The 18,464-nt window shown below is 51.4% G+C and overlaps 1 protein-coding gene across 1 annotated transcript in view; it reads right to left on the bottom strand.

The window, feature by feature from the left end:
* PRKCZ (protein kinase C zeta) overlaps positions 1-18,464 on the bottom strand; it is a 103,435-nt gene that overhangs the window by 45,198 nt on the left and 39,773 nt on the right. The window lies entirely within an intron of this gene.

Here is an 18,464-nt window from a genome sequence, read left to right as displayed (position 1 = left end):
AGAAATAATATTAATATAAATCTTCCCAAGAATTAAAAAAAAAAGCTCAATTAATTTTTTAAGGCAAATATACTTCAACATTAAAAAAAACTAAGACCATGGCATCTAGTCCTATCACTTCATGGCAAAAAGAAAGGGAAAAAGTGAAAGTAATGACAGATTTTATTTTCTTGGGCTCCAAAATAACTGCAGACGGAAACTGCAGCCATGAAATTAAAATGCTTGCTCTTTGGAAGGGAAACCATGACAAATTTAGACAGTGTATTAAAAAGCAGAGACAGCACTTTTGCTGACCAAGGTCCAAGCTATAGTTTTTCAGCAGTGATGTATGGATGTGATAATTGGACCATAAAGAAGGCTGAGCACTGAAGAATTGATGCTTTCTAATTGTGATGCTGTAGGTGACTTGAGAATCCCTTGGACAGCAAGATCAAACCAGTCAATCCTAAAGGAAATCAGTCCTGAATATTCACTGGAAGGACTGATGCTGAAGCTGAAGGTCCAATACTTCAGCCACCTGATGCGAAGAGCTGATTCATTGGAAAAAACCCTGATGCCAGGAAAGATTGAAGGCAGGAGGAGAAGGGGACGACAGAGGATGAGATGGCTGGATGGCATCACCAACTTGATGGACATGAGTTTGAGCAGGCTCCGGGAGATGGTGAAAGACAGGGAAGCTTGGAGTGCTGTAGTCCATGGGGTTGCAAAGAGTAACAAAAATAACCTCCATGTTTAACTGTGAAAACAAAGTTACCAAAAAAGAAAGAAAGTGATAGGTCAACTTCTCTCATAAACACAATTGCAAAAATACCAAACAAATGTTTGCAAACTGAATCCAGCAAAATATACAAAAAACAACATATTATTGCCAAACAGGGTGAACTAAGGGAATGCAAATTTGGTTTAACAAAGTCAAATAGTATATTTCACCTTATTAACAGAATAAAAGAGAAAAGCATGTCAACAGATGAAGGGAAAAAATGCTTTGATAAAATTCTATGTCATTCAGGATAAAAATCCTCAACAAGGAACAGAATAGAACCTCCTAAATTTGATGATGGGAATTTACAAGAGAAAGAAGAGTCATTCAGCAAACAACATCCTTAATGGCAAAATTCTGAAAACCTTCCACTGAAATCTAGAACAAGAGGATGCCTGTGGTCAGCACTTCTGTTCCAGTGTTTTGGAAAGATAAACAGTGCCAGCGATGTAACAGATGAAGGTTTGGAAAGAGAAATAAAATGCACTGTGACCTGGGAGTGTGCACAGGAAACCCAAAGGAACCCACAGATAAAGTCCTAGGATGAATACATGAATTTAACATGGCTGCTGGAGAAGCGTTCAATATCAACAGTCAACTGTATTTCTCCATATATTTCTATAAGCAAACAAATAGGAAACAAAATTCTAAAAGGAACCCCATTTAAAGAAGTGTAAAAAGCCAAATGGCAATGGAGTGCTCCAGCAAAAGATGTGCAGGACTGCTCCACAGAAGACACACATGTCACTGAAAAAATCTAAAGAAGGGTTGAGCGTATGTTCATGGCTCGGAAACCTCAAGGCTGCAAAGATGTCAATTCTCCCATGCTGATCTATGAACTCAAATGTAATCCAAATGAAAAATCTCATTGGGTTTTGGAAAACTTAAAACCAATTGTAAAATTTGTATAGAAATGGGAAAAGCCAAAAACAACCAAGAAGGACTTCCCTGGTGGTCCAGGGGTTAAGACTTTGCCGTCCAATGCAGGGGGTGTGGGTTTGATCCCTGGTCAAGGAACTAAGATTCCACATGCCAAAAAAAAAAAAAAAGCCACAAAAAAACCAGAAGCAGTGTTTGTCACAAATCCAATAAAGACTTTAAAAATGGTCCACCTCAAAAACTGTGGTGTTGGAAAAGACTCTTAAGAGTTGGATCTGCAAGGAGATCCAACCAGTCCATCCTAAAGGAAGTCAGTCCTGAATATTCATTGGAAGGACTGATGCTGAAGCCAAAACTCCAATAGTTTGGCCACCTGATGTGAAGAACTGACTCATTTGAAAAGACCCTGATGCTGGGAAAGACTGAAGGCAGGAGGAGAAGGGGGCGACAGAGGATGAGATGGCTGAATGGCATCACTGACTCAATGGACATGAATCTAAGTAAACTCTGGGAGCTGGCAATGGACAGGGAGGCCTGGCATGCTGCAGTCCATGGGGTTGCAAAGAGTCAAACACAACTGAGCAACTGAACCGAACATCCAAAAAAAAAAAAAAATCTTCACCACCAAAAAGAAAGACCTTGAAGAAAAACAAGAAACACGTGATATTAAGAGTTATTACAAAGCCAAGTTAAAACCACGTGATACTGTGCAAAAGGCCAAAGGGACAAAAGTCCAGAAATGCACCCATCCACCCCCAACAGTCGATGGAAAAGACATCACTGGATCGTGGTGAGAGAAGGATGCTTTTTCCTGGAAGTGGTCCTGGCTAACCAGCTGTCACCACAGGGAGCAGGGGTGGGAAACCTCACACCATGCACAGCTTACTCCCAGGTGTGATAGGACTAATGAAGGTTACGATTCTGTCAGGAGGGAAACACTCAGGACCTGGGGTTCAGGGGCAGTTTCTCTAACAAAAGGCACATACTGTAAAGGAAGTGTCCATTTTTGTTCACCAAGAGTGGAAAGGCAATCCACTCAGTGAGATGCTAGCAGTGTCACACACACACACAACACACAGAGTTGCTACAAATCAGTAAAGTAGAGGCATGGCCCATTAAGCTGTGTTTAAACAACCTGAATCTGAAACTGAGGAAAAGTCTTGGAGGAGCAGCTGATAGCAGTGGGTTCTAAACAGCCTGTAAGTGAGAAGACACTCAGCTTTGGGGGCAAAGAGGACACGCAGACCATGGCCAAGATGTGATTCCACTCACGGGTCTACTCTGATGGCAGAGAGCTCTGACAACCCCAGGGCTAGGGAGGACAGGGAGCGGGAACCCAGGGCCCAAGGAGGAGGGTGGATGGTCATCACAGCTGGGCTCCTGACACATGTCTCCCGAGACCACAGGAGTCTCTGAGCATCCTCTGTAAGCTGATGAGACTGGCTTCAGGTTGGGGGTTGCTCGTCAAAGTCCAAGGCATGATTAGAGGGTCAGAACTTCCAGCCCCACACCTGACCTCTGGGGAGGCAAGAGGGATAGAAGGTCATGCCTGACTCTGGGTCACAGATGGTCAGTGGGCTGCCCGTAGAGCCACGTCCCTCCCCTCTCTCCACACAATTTCAACACTGTCTATCCTGACCTCAAAGATTTGGGCACAGGTCTCCATCTCTCTGTCAACACTGATGGCCCTAACCTTCCCTGTCTTCGTCTACACCTCAGACCCACATGCCTCAGAGCCACCCACTTTCCAGGCCTGTGTTTGTGCTGCGCCCAACCTTCCCTCTGCCCGGATGCCAGCCCTCATCCAACCTCAGAGACCACGACTCTCCGAAACACCATGATCTTATGCACCAGAAAGATAGAAAACGACACTGCCAACTAAACGGGAACCCCAGGCTGCAGGATGCACTCAGCTTCAGCCACGTTAGACCTGATGGAATGAACTGGGTGTGGGGGGCACTCCCAGCCCACTGAAAGGAAGCCAGCCTGCCCTTCACCCTGTGCTGATCTCTTCCACTTGGGTGGACATTTAGGAACCTCGATAGGCAGATGGTTGGGCAGCAGGTGGACACACGCACATGCCAAGTTTTGTAAATCCTGAGTTTGAGGACGAATCATAAGGAGTGAGCTCTGGGGAGAGGATCTGCACCTCATGACGCAGGAGCTCAGAGAGGGTCTGGCAAGGGTGGGCTTCATCCCAGGCAGGGCTGTGGTCCAAGCTGGGTCCAAGCTGAGCTGGGGGGTTGGGGGGAAGAGGGGAAGCAGTGCTCAAGAGCGAGTGTCCCTAGAATGCAGGCTGGGGCCACCCACAGAGGCAGCAGCGAGGACGACGGTTCTGCTGCATGAACCAGCCCGCAGGAGCAGATCCAAAACCAGATGAAGGGGCGCGGGTGTGGGTGTGGGTGTGGGTGGGGCTCCTAACTGGAACTGACCCAGCGGGCTGGGCTGCCTCCCCCCACCCAAGTCCTTCGCCGTCACTCCTTCCTGCCCTGGACTCCACACTGGTCACATCTCATCTTCTCTAAAGCTCCACCCATCTGCATCGCTCCCAGGACCCCAGACCCTAGCTCATCCACAGACTCCTAGTGCACCTGCAGCCTCCAGGGTGCATCCCCCTGCTCCCCCTTCCCTTCCCCAAGACCCTCACATCAGCTCCCATCTCCTCTGTCTGGCTCCCTGGCTCTCCTCTCCACTGCCACTTTTTGGCTGATCTGTGGTCCTCTCTTGACCCCCTAGGTGGTCCCAAAATGCCTTCCTAATCTTTTCTACCCTACCCACTGTTATGGATTGAATGTCTGTGTCCCCCTAAATTCCTGTGTTGAAGCCCCACCCCCACTCCAGTGATAATATTAGGAGGTGATGGGTTTAGATGAGGTCAGGCAGGTGGGGCTCTCACAAAGGGATTAGTGTCCTTCCTGAAAGAGAAAAAGGCCAGAGCAGAGGACACAGAAGGAGGGAGTCCCTCTCCTGACACCCTGGCCCTGCAGGCTTCACTCCCACCAGCTCAGTCCAGGCCACCTGTGGGGTTTTCCACCAGTGGTTTCAGGGTGGACAAGTGACCAAGGGCAAGAGGCATCAGTGTGATCCAGTAGCCAGGGGACCCTGATGAGGCACCTGATGGAGAGTGACTGCATGCAGAGAGAGAAGCAGGTCTGGCCGCCCCAGGATGAGCCAGCTCACTCCTGGCCATCGGGTTTCCAGTCTTTCCAGACTAGAGATCTGTCTTTAGTTGCCAGTCACTCACAGGAGCCCTAACGAAAGCCCTCTCCTGTCCAGTTCTTCCCCCGCCACAGCTGCCCTGGCAGAAACCTGCCTCCCTGAGTGCCCAGCCTGCAACCACATCCACTGGTTCTGCCTCCAGACAACTGTAGACTCACCCCCGCACCCGGGGCCCCAGGTCCCGGCCTGACCACTGCTGTTCCATGTGGTTCTTAGCACTGACACAATCAAATCTCAGGGACGCTCACGCCCCCCAGGCCATGCTGTGGGCTCCCCCTGCCCCGAGGTGGGTCTGTAAGATGGTCTGCAGACAGGGCTGCAGGGTGGCAGAGCCCAGACCTGGCACCTCACGTGTCAGCCACAGAGTCACAGCTGCTGTCACACTCCCCCTTCCTCAGGCCTTCCGTGGGTATCCTGATGCAGCTCAGCCCAGCGTGTTTGAATGCCTGTGATGACATCTGCTCATCATCAGAGGAGAAAGGGGCGGCTACTGTGACTTCACTTTACAGATGAGCAAACTGAGGCCACCCAAGGCCAGGGGTCCTGGAGAGAGCTGCAGGGGTCCTGGCTGCCCCCACTACCCCCAGGGCTCCTGTTGGTGCCCTCACCCCAGGAATCCCTCCTCGGAGGCCAGAAACCAAAAGTACCTGTGGTTGGCTAAGTATCTGCCCCCAGGGACGTCCCGTCCTAATCCCCAGCCTGAGCCTCCTAACACAGGGGCAGGGACTCTGCTGCTACTGCAATTAAGGTAAGGATCCTGCGAGGGGGTGATCCTGGATTATCTGGGGGTCAGTGTCGTCACAAGGTCCTCGTAAGGGGGAAGCAGGAGGGTCAAGTCAGAGGGAAGACACGAGGACAGAAGCCTCAGGGTATGCCCCCCACTCACCCGGCCCCCAGGGGCTCGTCTGCCCCAATCACGTCTGGGCCAACAAGGAACAAGAAGGAGGCCTCCAAGAAAGACAGACAGATGACTGGCCTCCACTCCCTTCCTTCTGCTGTGGTCCTGGAACCATGCTGGGGGCCAGGCAGGGCCCTCCTGGACAGCCCTGTTCACCCTAAAGGAAGGCTCTCCATCCCCACTCAACGTCTCAAAGCAGCCAGCCAGTTCCTCCTTGCAGCTCTTAGCCTCATATGACCACCTCATCCCAAATCCATGTGCTCAGATGACCACTTAGGGAGAACTGCACACACCATCCATGCTGCACTTGGTCACTCCCAGGCCACAGGGGAAAGGCCCCGTTCCATCAACTGTGAGCCCTGAGTGCAACCATGGCTGCCGTTTCCCCCCCACCCCAGGTCTTTTTAGGCTGTTCGTGCAGGTGGGCTGTGGGCCTCATCTCCCCGACCAGGAACAAGCCGGCTCCTGGTCATCTGCAGACCGGGTTACAAGACCACCTTCCCACCAATGCCGAGTCCTCAGCATCCTTGCCAAAACAGTGTCACAATGCACAAATGCACATGGCGGCTACGCAGAAGACAGGAGTGACCTGGGGTCAGCCCTGGGGTCAGCCCAGCAGCTCCTGCTGAGGCCGGTGTCCCTGGCTGAATAAGTGCCTTGGACACATCTGTCCTCAAACAGGGACTGTGCGTGCAGAGTCAACACCCCCAATTCCAATGGCTTCTCCCCTCACTGGAGAGATGGGGCTTGCACACCTGTCTACGCCCATGTTAACTTGCCTGCACCTACCTGAACACACTCACCTGCCCACACGCACCTACTCATACTCACCTGTGCATGCTCCCCAGTCCACACTGACCTGCCCACTCTCAACCACACAGTTCACATGGGACCCACCTCCCGTTCTCCCTCTTCTGGTCCTCCCAGGTCCTGCCAGTCTCAGCACTGGACTCCTGCCCCTTTTCCCTTTCTCTGACCCTCTGCCCTACTGCCTTTGGCCATGTGGGCAGCAGTGGGCCCCACAGGCCTGCTGGCCCCAACCCACTCCGCAGCAGAGTGCCCAGCTGGTCTACACCCCAACCATGCAGTTCCACCTCACAGCCACACCGGGCTTCCTTCTCCTCCTCCTCCAGCCACACCAGGTCCTTCAGCATCCAAACTCTGTCCATACCAGGGCCCAGGCCTGCCCCACCCCACCTCATCTCAGTTAAAACAGCATCTCCTTGGGTGGAAGCAGCCCCCTGTGACCTTCTGGCACCTGTATGTCCTCCCCGCTCCAGAGCACAGGCTCCCTGTGGACAGGTGGCATACCTTGCTCCCTGAACCAGACATGGGTTACAGGAGCCCTGCACACAGAAGCCAATGATGCGGGCAGCGTATGATCAGTAAGGCCCACCCTCTCCTCGCTGCCCTGGGGGAAGTGCCCAGCATCCATGGCCACCGCATCAGCCTCTGCAGCTCTGAGACCCTGAGTCTGGTTTCAGCCACAGAGAAGGTAACCTGTGATGCTCAGCAGTTGACAGCCTCCACCCCCTGCCTTTCCTGCCATGTTTGGGGGTGGGGGGCTGCTGACAAAAAGCCTAGAGGAGGGGGTGCTCACCCCCTCCCCCAAACTGAAACCCAAGCTGCCCCCTCCAGTCGTCTGGGACCAGCTTGGGAGCCCATGGCTCTCCCATGTGTCTCGAGACAGGAGAAGGAAAGGCACCCTGCAGAGCCTGGGTCACAGAGGGTGACGGTGCCCCCTCCACCGCCTCTCACTGCTGTCCTAACAGGAACCTGGGGAACACTGGCCCCTCGATTCCCACATCCTGAGCACCCCCAGGAATTACTCTCCTCCTGGCCCGTGGGTTTCCCAGGGGCAGGAGATGAGTTCATGTATCTTCTAGGTGAGCAGCAGGAGCGAGGGCTAAATGGACAAGCAGCAGCTGCCAGTCAAGCCCCCCTCCCCACCCCAAGAGGGACTAAGGAGCAAACTGCAGCCCCACCCACTGGGGAAGGTTTCCGACAGAAAACGGCTTATTCAACTGTCATGTTAAAGATCTGTCATGTCTGTGTGATGTGAATTGATTTGAGAGACAGTTAGAAAGAGCACTGGGGCCACGTGTCCACAACTACCTCACATGTGTTCGCGAGGGGTGGTGCACTCCCCCACTGGGCGTGAGAGCATCTCCTAGGCCCCGCAGGCACACCCGCTTTTTCTCCACACCTTCCCAGTAGTGTATACATCCCGGGCCAAGAGAAGCTCTGCCCCTCCCCAGAAGGAGAGGCCTCTTTATGAGAAAAACAGTAACATAAAAAGTGAAGGTGGGGCCATTACCCCACAGTTGGCTGCACACCTTTGCTTTTGGACCCTTTAGGAGGGGCTGCATTTTAGACTCTTTTCTGCAAAATTGTAGTAAAGAAGAGAGCAAAATACAAACAGTTCCTATGAATCTAGAAACAAACCAACAGAAACTTGTAAGCAGACCTCGAAAAGCCCACAGCAGACTCTGAAGGAAAAAAATGTAAATTCAAAAGACTCCTGTGGCAGAGCAAGGGGTGGGGTGGGGTGGGGAGAGGACTCGCTCTGGGACCACTCCCAACCGCCCCAGCCTGGCCCATCACCTTTCTGACCTTAGGGCCCAACCCAGATGGATGAGCCTCCACCCACCAGACAGGAAGCACAGCTCTGCTGTGTCTGATAAAAAGGAAAAGGGGGAGAGGGAGAGAAAACTGGATGTTTCCCTGAACTCCCATCACAGTCCTCCCCAGTGAAAAGGATCCCACAATGACATGAACCCCATGCAGGGCATTCGGGATCTACTGCTGCTGCTGCTTCAGTCGTGTCCGACTCTGTGTGACCCCATAGACAGAAGCCCACCAGGGTCCCCCGTCCCTGGGATTCTCCAGGCAAGAACACTGGAGTGGGTTGCCATTGCCTTCTCCGGGGATGATCTGCTAGCGCACATTAATCCTACCGTGTACGCACCAATGATATGTCTGCTATAGTTGCATTTCTGCTGTAGGCGCCTATGATGCGTCTGCTCTGTGTCTACCACACATCTATTATACATCTACACTGCGTCTGCTACGTGCCAATGATGTATCTGCTCTGTGTCTACCACGTATCTATTATATATCTCCTCCTGGCCTGTGGGTTTCCCAGGGGCAGGAGCTGAGTTCATGCATCTTCCAGGTGATACACAATGCGTCTGCTGTGTGCCTATGATGTATCTGCTGTGTCTATCATGTATCTATTATATATCTACACCATGTCTACTACATATCTATGATGTATCTGTTCTGGGCCCAGTATATATCTTATATCTACACTGCGTCTACTATGTATCTGTGATGTATCTGCTCTGTGTCTAAGACGGAGCTATTCTGTATCTATTCACATCTATCTACTCTGTGTGTACCATATGTCTGTGATGGATCTATTCTGTATCTACTACATATTACATGTCTAACATGCATCAACTATGTGTCTACGATGCAAATACTCGACTGTATACTGCATGTCTATACTGTGTCTATGATGGATCCGTTTTGTATCTGCTACGTATCTATTCTGTACTACATGTCTGTGAAGTATCTGTTCTGTATCTAGGACAGTTACTCTGTATCTACTATGTATCTATTCTGCATGTACTATATGCCTGTGACTATAAGCCCGAGAGACTCTGTGTCTCTGCTACATATAACCTGGGATGTGTCCACTCTACTCTATCAGATGCTGGTCTAGACCAAGGACACACTGAACCCAGATCCCCTCACAGGCCTTTGAGGGGGCAAGCACTGACATCTGTTTCACAGGTAGGCCTGCAGGACAGCATCTGGACTCCAGGTCAGCCCAGTATTTCCAAACTTGGTTTCATTCTTAACCTCCAAGTAACAGAGCAACAGACACGAGGGACACACAGTGGACAGGAAAACATACACTAATGGCGGAAGTCCCATCGGCCTGGCTGAGGCCTGTGTCCCTGTGCTTGGCTCTCGTTCAAGCGCCTCAGTCTAGGGGGAGAGGGACAAACCGTCAGGTGCGGTGACTACTGCTGGGGAGAAATGGCACAGAGCAGGGCAGGGGTTCATGAGAGCGGGGGCAAGTGCTGGGCCCGCCCACCTGCCCTGCGAGGCAGCCCCTCCTAAGGGAAACTGAGGCTCAGGGAGCCTTGTCCTGCTTCCTGCAGCCAGAGTTGACTCAGGCCAGCTCAGCCCAAGGTGCCCGGCTGTGGTCTTGACAGCTGAGCTGGAAATGAATAAATGACACACACAAGCTGAAGAAAGAACAAGGCAATCAGCCTCAGACCCCCACAGAGGTCGTCCCTAGGGTCTTATAACCAGGTCAAAGGAGAGAGAAGGGGATGGGGAGACAAGTGTCTGGGAAATCCTGGGCCGCCTGGGAAGGGACAGGGAGGACATCCACCAGCCTCACTCTGGTTGGAGGACTCAGCTGCTACAAGTTTCCAGGTTTCTTAAATCACATCTGAAACTGAAAACAGCTTTGGTGATTAAACACCCACAAGGCTTCTCCTTGAGATTAAGCCTTCTGAAAGGCTTGAAGAATTTATCAGGGGAAGGGGGTGGGGGAAGACCCAAGCTGTCACAACTAAATTTTGATGTGTGATTTACATATATATAGAGAGAGAGAAAGAGAGGACTAGAGGGTCAAGGGTCGGGGAAAGAGGTGGGGTGCGGCCGGCATCAGAGGAGCCCCCCCTTGGGATTCCCACACACACAACGGAGAACCTTATTTCCTCCCTGTCCTGCTCCTTTTAGAAAGTCAGACCTAAGGAAGCCAGGAGCCCAGGGCTTACAGGAGGCGGGACATCACACGGGGACAGCACGCCAGGAAAATGTGTTGTAAAGATCACGTATCAGCACAGGCACACCTCAGGGATGCTATGGGTTTGGCTCAAGCAAACATAAAGCAAGTATCATAATAAAGAGATTCACATAAATTTTTTGGTTTCTTGGTGTAAAGTTACGTTTATACTATCCTGTAGCCTATTAAGTCTAAAAAGAATGTCTAACATGAAAGTGAAAGTGAAGTTGCTCAGTCGTGTCCGACTCTTTGCGACCCCATGGACTGTAGCCTACGAGGCTTCTCAGTCCGTGGGATTTTCTAGGCAAGAGTACTGGAGTAGGTTGCCATTTCCTTCTCCAGGGGATCTTCTTGACCCAGGGATTGAACCTGGCTCTCCCACATTGTAGGCAGACGCTTTACCCTCTGAGCTACCAGGGAAGCCAAAACAAATGTACATACCTGAGATAAAAAATATTTTACTGCTAAAAAATGGTAAGCGTCATCTCAGTCTTCAGCGAATCTCTCTTTTTTTTTTTCCCCACTGGAGAAGGGTCTAGTCTCCATGCTGATGGCTGCTGATTGATCAGGGTGCTGGTTGCTGAAGGCTGGGCTGGTTGCGGCAATTTCGTAAAAGATGAGAACAATGAAGTTTGCCAAATCAATGGATTCTTTGTTCACAAACAACTGCTCTACAGCAGTAATGCTGGTTGACAGTATCTTACACGTGGGAGAACTTCCTTCAAAATTGGAGTTAGGCAACTCAAATCTCGATGCTGCTTTTTCAGCTAAGTTTACCTCTTATTCTAAATTCTCTGCTGTCATGTCAACAGTCTTCACAGCATCTTCACCAGGAGCAGATTCTATCTCAAGAAACCACCTTCCTTGTCGTCCACAAGAAACAACTCATCGTCTGTTAGAGTTTTATCCTGAGATGCAGCAAGTCAGCCACATCTTCAGCCCAATTTCCTCTTTTTTTTTAAATCAATTTGTTGTTGTCCAGTCACTAAGTCACTAGAGATTTCTTCAAGAAAATCAGAAATACCAAGGGAACATTTCATACAAAGATGGGCACAATAAAAGACAGAAATAATATGAACCTAACAGAAACAGAAGATATTAAGAAGTGGTGGCAATAATACACAGAAGAACTATACAAAAAAGATCTTAATGACCTGGATAACCACGATGGTGCGATCACTCACCTAGAGCCAGACATCCTGGAGTGCAAAGTCAAGTGGGCCTTAGGAAGCATCACTATGAAAAAAGCTAACAGAGGTGATGGAATTCCAGCTGATCTATTTCAAACCCTAAAACATGATGCTGTGAAAGTTCTGCACTCAATATGCCAGAAAATTTGGAAAATTCAGCAGTGGCCATAGGACTGGAAAAGGTCAGTTTTCATTCCAGTCCCAAAAAAGGGCAATGCTAAAGAATGTTTAAACTACCACAAAATTGCACTCATTTCACATTCCAGCAAGGTAATGCTCAAAATTCTCTAAGCCAGGCTTCAACAGTACGTGAACCAAGAACTTCCAGATGTATAAGCTGGATTCAGAAAAGGCATGGGAACCAGAGATCAAACTGCCAACATCCGCTGGATCACAGAAAAAGCAAGAGAATTCCAGAAAAACATCTACTTCTGCTTCACTGACTATGCTAAAACCTTTTACTGTCATGACTGAGCAAATGAACAAGTCACTAAGTCATGTCTGACTCCTTGCAACTTCATGGAGTACAGCATAGCAGGCTCCCCTATCCTTTGCTATCTCTTGGAGTTTGTTCAAACTCATGTCCATTGATTCAGTGACGCCATCTAATCTTCTGTCACTCCTTTCTCCTCCTGCCCTGAGTCTTTCCCAGCATCCAGGTCTTTTCCAATGAGTCAGCTCTTTGAATCAATGACCAAAGTATTGAAGTTGAAGCTTCAGTGAATATTCAGGGTTGATTTCCTTCAGGATGGACTGGTTTGATCTCCCTGCAGTCCAATAGACTCTCAAGAGTCTTCTTCAGAAAAGTTGGAAAGTATCAGTTCTTTGCGTTCAGCCTTCTTTATGGTCCAACCCTCACATCTGTACATGACTACTGGAAACACCATAGCTTTAATTATATAGACCTTTGTTGGCAAAGTGACATCTCTGCTTTTTAATATGCTGCCTAGGTTTGTCAGAGCTCTTCTTCCAAGGAGCAAGCGTATTTTAATTTTGTAGCCGCATTAATTAATTACTGTTTTTGGCTGTACTGGGTCTTCGTTGCTGCACTCAGGCTCTCTCTAGTTGTGGTGAGCAGCAGCTGCTCTGGTGCGGTGTGGGGGCTTCTCACTGACGTGCAGGCCCCACTTCTAATTCCAGCTCTCTTGCTGTTTCCACCACATCTGTAGTTGCTTCCTCCACTGAAGCCTGGAACTCCTCAAAGTCATCCATGAGCATTGGAATCAACTTCCTCCAAACTCCTGTTGCTGTTTAGTCACTAAGTTGTGTCCGACTCTCTTGTGACCCCATGGAATGTAGCCCCCAGGCTCCTCTGTCCATGGGATTTCCCAGGCAATTCCTATACTGGGATTCCTATACTGGAAAATCCTATACTGGAATAGGTTGCCACTTCCTCCTCCAGGGGATCTTCCCGACCCAGGGAGTAAACCAGAGTCTCCTGTATTGGCAGGGGGATTCTTTACCACTGTGCCACTTGGGAAGCCCCTCCAAACTCCTGCGAACGTTGGTATTTTGTTGATATTCCCATGAATCATGAATGTTCTTAATGGCATCTAGAATGGTGAATCCTTTCCAGGAGGTTTTCAATTGACTTTGCCCAGAAACAACTGAGGAGTCACCACCTATGGAAGCTATAGCTTTATACAATGGATTTCTTAAATAATATGACTTGAAAGTTGAAATTCCTTCCTGATCCATGGATGCGGAATGGATGGTATGTTTACAGCATGAAAACAACATGAATCTTGTTGTCCATCTCCATCAGAGCTTTGCATGACCAGGAGTGTGGTCAATGAGCACTGACATTTTGAAAGGAATCTTTTTCTGAGCAGAAAGTCTCAACAACGGGCCTAAAATCTAGCAGGAAACCATGTGGTAAACAGACGTGCTGTCATTCAGGCTTTGTTATTCCACTTCCAAAGCACACGCACAGTGCATTTAACTTAATTCCTTAGGGCCCCTTCACTTGTGTGGGGGACTCCCAGGTGGCTCAGTGGTAAAGAATCCCCCTGCCAATTCAAGAGACATGAGTTCGATCCCTGGGTCAGGAAGATCCCCTGGAGGAAGAAATGGCAACCCACTCCAGTATTCTTGCCTGGGAAATTCCATGGACAGAGGAGCCTGGTGGGCTACAGTCCATGGGATCGCAAAGAATCAGACACGACTGAGCGACTGAGCACACACGCACTTGTGTGGCCCCTTCATGCTCTGAGCTAGATCTTCTGGAAAACTTGCTACAGCGTCTCCATCTGCACTTACTGCTTCCCTTTGCACTTCACACTGTAAAAACAGCTTCTCTTTCCTTAAACTTCATGAACCAACCCCTGTGGCTTCAGACTTTTCTTCTGCAGCTTCCTCCCGTCTCTCAGCCTTCACAGAACTGAAGAGTCAGGGCCTTGCTCTGCATGAGGCTTTGCTTTAAGGGAATACTGTAGCTGGTTTGATCTTCTATCGAGGCCACTAAAACCTTCTCCGTATCAGCGATAAGGCTGTTTCACTCTCTTACCATTTCTGCATTCACGCAGCATTTTTAATTTCCTTCAGGGCTTTTCTTGGTATTCATGACTTGGCTAATTGTTTGGTGCAAGGGACCCAGCTTTCAGTCTGTCTTGGCTTTTGACCTGCCTTCTTCCCTAAGCTTAACCATTTCTAGATTTTTATAAAACTGAGAAACATACAACTCTTCCTTTTACTTGAACACTTAAGAGGCCACTGCAGGGTTTGTTTTGTCCTGGTCTGGGTTTTTTTGGGCTGTGCCACACAGCTTGCAGGATCTTAGATCCCTGACCAGGGATGGAGCCGGGGCCCACAACAATGGAAGTGTGGCATCTTAACCACTGGACCACGAGGGAAGTCTCCCCATTGCAGGGTTATTAATTGGCCTGATTTCAATATTGTTGCATCAGGGAACAAGAAGCCCAAGGAGAGGGAGGAAGATGGAGGGGCGGCCAATCAGTGGGGCAGGCAGAAAGCACGTTGACAGGTGAAGTTCACCATCTTATGCGGGTGTGGTTCGTGGCCCCGAAACAACGACACAGATCACCACAACTAACGCAGTAATAATGAAGCTTGAAATGCTGTGAGAATTACCAAAACATGACACACAGACAACCTCAACCACAGGCGCTAACCCTCATGACGACAACCCTGGGGGGTTGTCCACGGAGAGTGTGCAGCCTGCAGATCCATAGGCAGAGCCTTGGGAGCAAACCACATATGCCAGGGGACCAGGTAGGGGCTGGGAGGAAAGGGTGGCTCAGGGCCTCGGTGGTGGGGACAGGAGCAAGCAGGGTGAAAAAGCGAGACGCCAGCACAAAAGCTGCAGCCTCGGTGCCACAGATGGATGGTCCCATAATGGGTCTGTTCTTCCAGGTGGCAGATTTTGAAATAATTTTAGCAGAGAGTCTCTATCACTGCAAAATAAAACCAAGGAAAAGCCTGGAGTAAAGGGTCAGGCCAGGGGGCTGAGACCAGTTCCTCCTTTGCCCCAGGGCCATGATCACAGGAAGGGGGGTTGGGGGGGAACACCCTGGAGGGGAAGACCCTGAGTACCTGCATGCTTTGCAGGGACAAGAAGTAACACAGGGTTTTAACCAGCTGGTTCAGAGCAGGTGCACACAGCTCGCTGCCACCAGGGTGCAGAATCCGAGTGTTCTCTTTTCCTATTTCCAGACTTATATTTTTGGCTGTGCTGGGTCTTGGTTGCTGCGCTCAGGCTTTCTCTAGTTGTGGGAGCGGGAGCTACTCTCTAGTTGTGGGCTTCTCATTGCAGTGGCCTCTCTTGTTGCGGAGCACAGGCTCTAAAGCGTGTGGGCCTCAGCAGCTGCAGTGCATGGGCTTAGCTGCTCTACGGCATGTGGGATCTTCCTGGACCAGGGATCGACCCCATGTCCCCTGTATTGGCAGGTGGGCTCTCAACCATTGGGCCACCAGGGAAGCCCTCAAGTATTGCATTTACCCTCAGAAAAAATCCTCGTCTCACTTTCATTGCTTAAAAATGCATTTCAAGGTTTCTCTGCTCCTTGCAAGTCATTTGATTTAGCTGGATGTGGACAAATGATTTTCAGCTTAACTGGAAAAGCAAGTAGGTCATAACCGGGATTCAGGGCTGATGAACCAACACCTCATAGGCTCACAAAACATAGGACTAAGGGGTGACCAGAGACTCCGGTGTGGCCCCACCCCCACCCTGGCCTCCCCAGGGGTTCCACCAGCAGGTTCTCCCAGCTCCTCTGAGGGGCCATGGTCCCCAGCCCTCAAGAACCCTGCTGGTCCCTTTCCATGGCCAGGTCAGCGAGTCCTCACCTCAGGTGTTACCCCTCCTCCCCAGCCCCCAGCACCAGCCCTGCCCCATCCAGTGTTTCCATCTCGCTGCCACTTACATTCACTACAGCCTGCAACGTCATCTGTTTCTGCACCTGTGCTCATTAACCAGGTGAGGCGAGGAGCATGTCCTCCATGTCACTTCTCTCAGTATCTGCCTGGCCTGGAATCTGGGGCCACAGCTCTCAGGTGTGGGAAAGGAGGAGGGGAAGGAGGGAGGGAGGGGGAGAGGAGGGAGGGAGGGGAAAGGAGGGAGGGAGGGAGGGAGAGGAGGAGGGAAAGGAAGGGGGGGGAGGAGGGAGGGAGGGAGGGGGAAAGGAGGGAGGAAGGGAGGAGGAAAAGAGGGAGGGAGGAGGGAAAGGAGGGAGGGAGGGGGAGAGGAGGGAGGGAGGGAGGGGGGAGGAGGGAAAGGGGGGAGGGAGGAGGGAGGAGGGAGGGGGGGAAAGAGGGAAAGGAGGGAGGAGGGAAAGGAGTGAAAGGAGGGAGGAGGGAAAGGAGGGAGGGAGGAGGGAAAGGAGGGAGGAGGGAAAGGAGGGAGGGAGGAAGGAAAGGAGGGAGGAAGGAAAGGAGGGAGGAGGGAAAGGAGGGAGGGAGGAAGGAAAGGAGGGAGGAGGGAAAGGAGGGAGGGAGGGGAGGAAAGGAAGGGATGAAGGGAAAGGCGGGAGGCAGGAGGGAAAGGAGGGAGGAGGGAGAGGAGAGAGGAGGGAGAGGAAGGAAGACGGAGGGAAGAGGGAAAGGAGGGAGGGAGGAGGGAAAGGAGGGAGGGAGGGGAGGAAAGGAAGGGATGGAGGGAGGGAGAGAGGAAAACTCAGGCTCATATCAGCAAAACACCTGCTCAGGCTCCATGCACTCTAATTCCACATAGATCTCCTAGTTCGTTCTCGCAACTCCTGGGAACGGGGTGTCCCTGCTGTTCGGTGCAGGGAAGGAGGGTGTGGGAGGGTGCAGAGGAGGAGGAGTCTTTGGTCCCAGAACCGATCCCCCCCCCCCCGACCCAGAGGCGGCACCGAGCTGGTCCAAGGCAGCAGGAGCCTTATTATTAGATGAATCTGTGAATCCAGGCACCGGGGAATCCGAAGTTTAAAGCTGACCGTGCAGCTTCGAGGACAGGCATGAGGGGTTGTTTGGAAACAGAATCACAAGCCATCCACCGCCCCCACCCAGCCCACCCCATCCTCTGAGAGAACCCCAGATGGCAGTCAGCTCCTTAGACCAGTGCTGCCCCCATGATGGAGGCTTCAGGCAGGGGCGCAGCACCCATGGGAACAGAGTGCACCCCACATTCACATTTCCCAGGGTGTTTAAGTAAAGCATCTCCTGAGTTTAGAGAAATGGCGTGAAGACCTGGGTCTTGCAGGCTGCCTTCCAGGGAGAAGCTGCCAGGGCTCCTGGGCTCAACCTGGCTGCGGCAGCACTGCCCTCTCACCAGGGCCCCCAGGCATGGGGACAGAGAGCAGGGACCCACCACCCCTCCCTCATCCTCATCAGCTGAGTTGTTTCTGATTCCTCCCTGGTCCCCAAGAGAGGCCCCCAGGACCCAGAACAACCATTCCTGGAAGGCCACATGGTATTTCACACACAGGCTGCGGGTGTGTCCCCACCATACTGAGAGGTGAAATCTCATTCCTCCCAGTTCCTGGGGGTGGGGGTGGTGGTTGGTGCCAAGTCTACCAGCTCCTGGGGCCAGGGATCCAAGTCCACCAGCTCCTGGGGGGGCTGTAGCCTGTGCCAGCCCTGCACCCCCCACTAGTGTCCACCTGACGACAACACCCCCCCCACCAGGCAGTAGGAATAGCACAGGGTGCTGGATGGGTCCATCCATGGCCAGGGGCCAAGGCTGGTCAGAGTGCCACGCTCCTTCCACACCAAAGGGTCAAGGGGTGGGCCCAGGACCAGGCAGCGCTCTGGACCTCTGTCAAACTGCTGGAGAGACCTGCCCTCCTCCATGAACAACGGAGGGCCAGAGGGCAAAGCCTAGACAGAGTCAGCCTGCCCTGCTCCCTGCCTCGACCCCTGGTGGATCCACAGCATCTTGCTGATCCTCCGCTGCTCCTTGGCTGGGCCCTGAAGCCCCCCTTTCCCCACGTGCGTAGAGCAGGCAAAGCTCGGAGCCAGCTTGCTGCCCGAGCCTCCTCAGGGCCACGGGGACCTGATCAGTGGTGACATCAAAGGATGCCCTCAGTGACAAGCCAGCAGGACCTGCCTCTGTCGTGACAGCTGACACAAACCAGTTACTCGTGCACATCAGCTGATCAGTCTTCCTGACAGTCCTTTTCCCTAAACACTGCAAAACACAACACAAGGGAGAGTCATGGCTTCCCTGCACTGCCAGCAGTAGAACCCTCTGTGCAAGGATTCCCGTTCCTGGGTGTGTGTGTGTGTGTGTGT

The sequence above is a fragment of the Moschus berezovskii genome, chromosome 17 (assembly GCF_049115385.1).
Source record: "Moschus berezovskii isolate FMDL1 chromosome 17, NW_MosBer_1.0, whole genome shotgun sequence".
In the NCBI taxonomy this organism is placed as follows: Eukaryota; Metazoa; Chordata; class Mammalia; order Artiodactyla; family Moschidae; genus Moschus; species Moschus berezovskii.
This window is presented reverse-complemented; position numbering and strand designations above follow the sequence as displayed.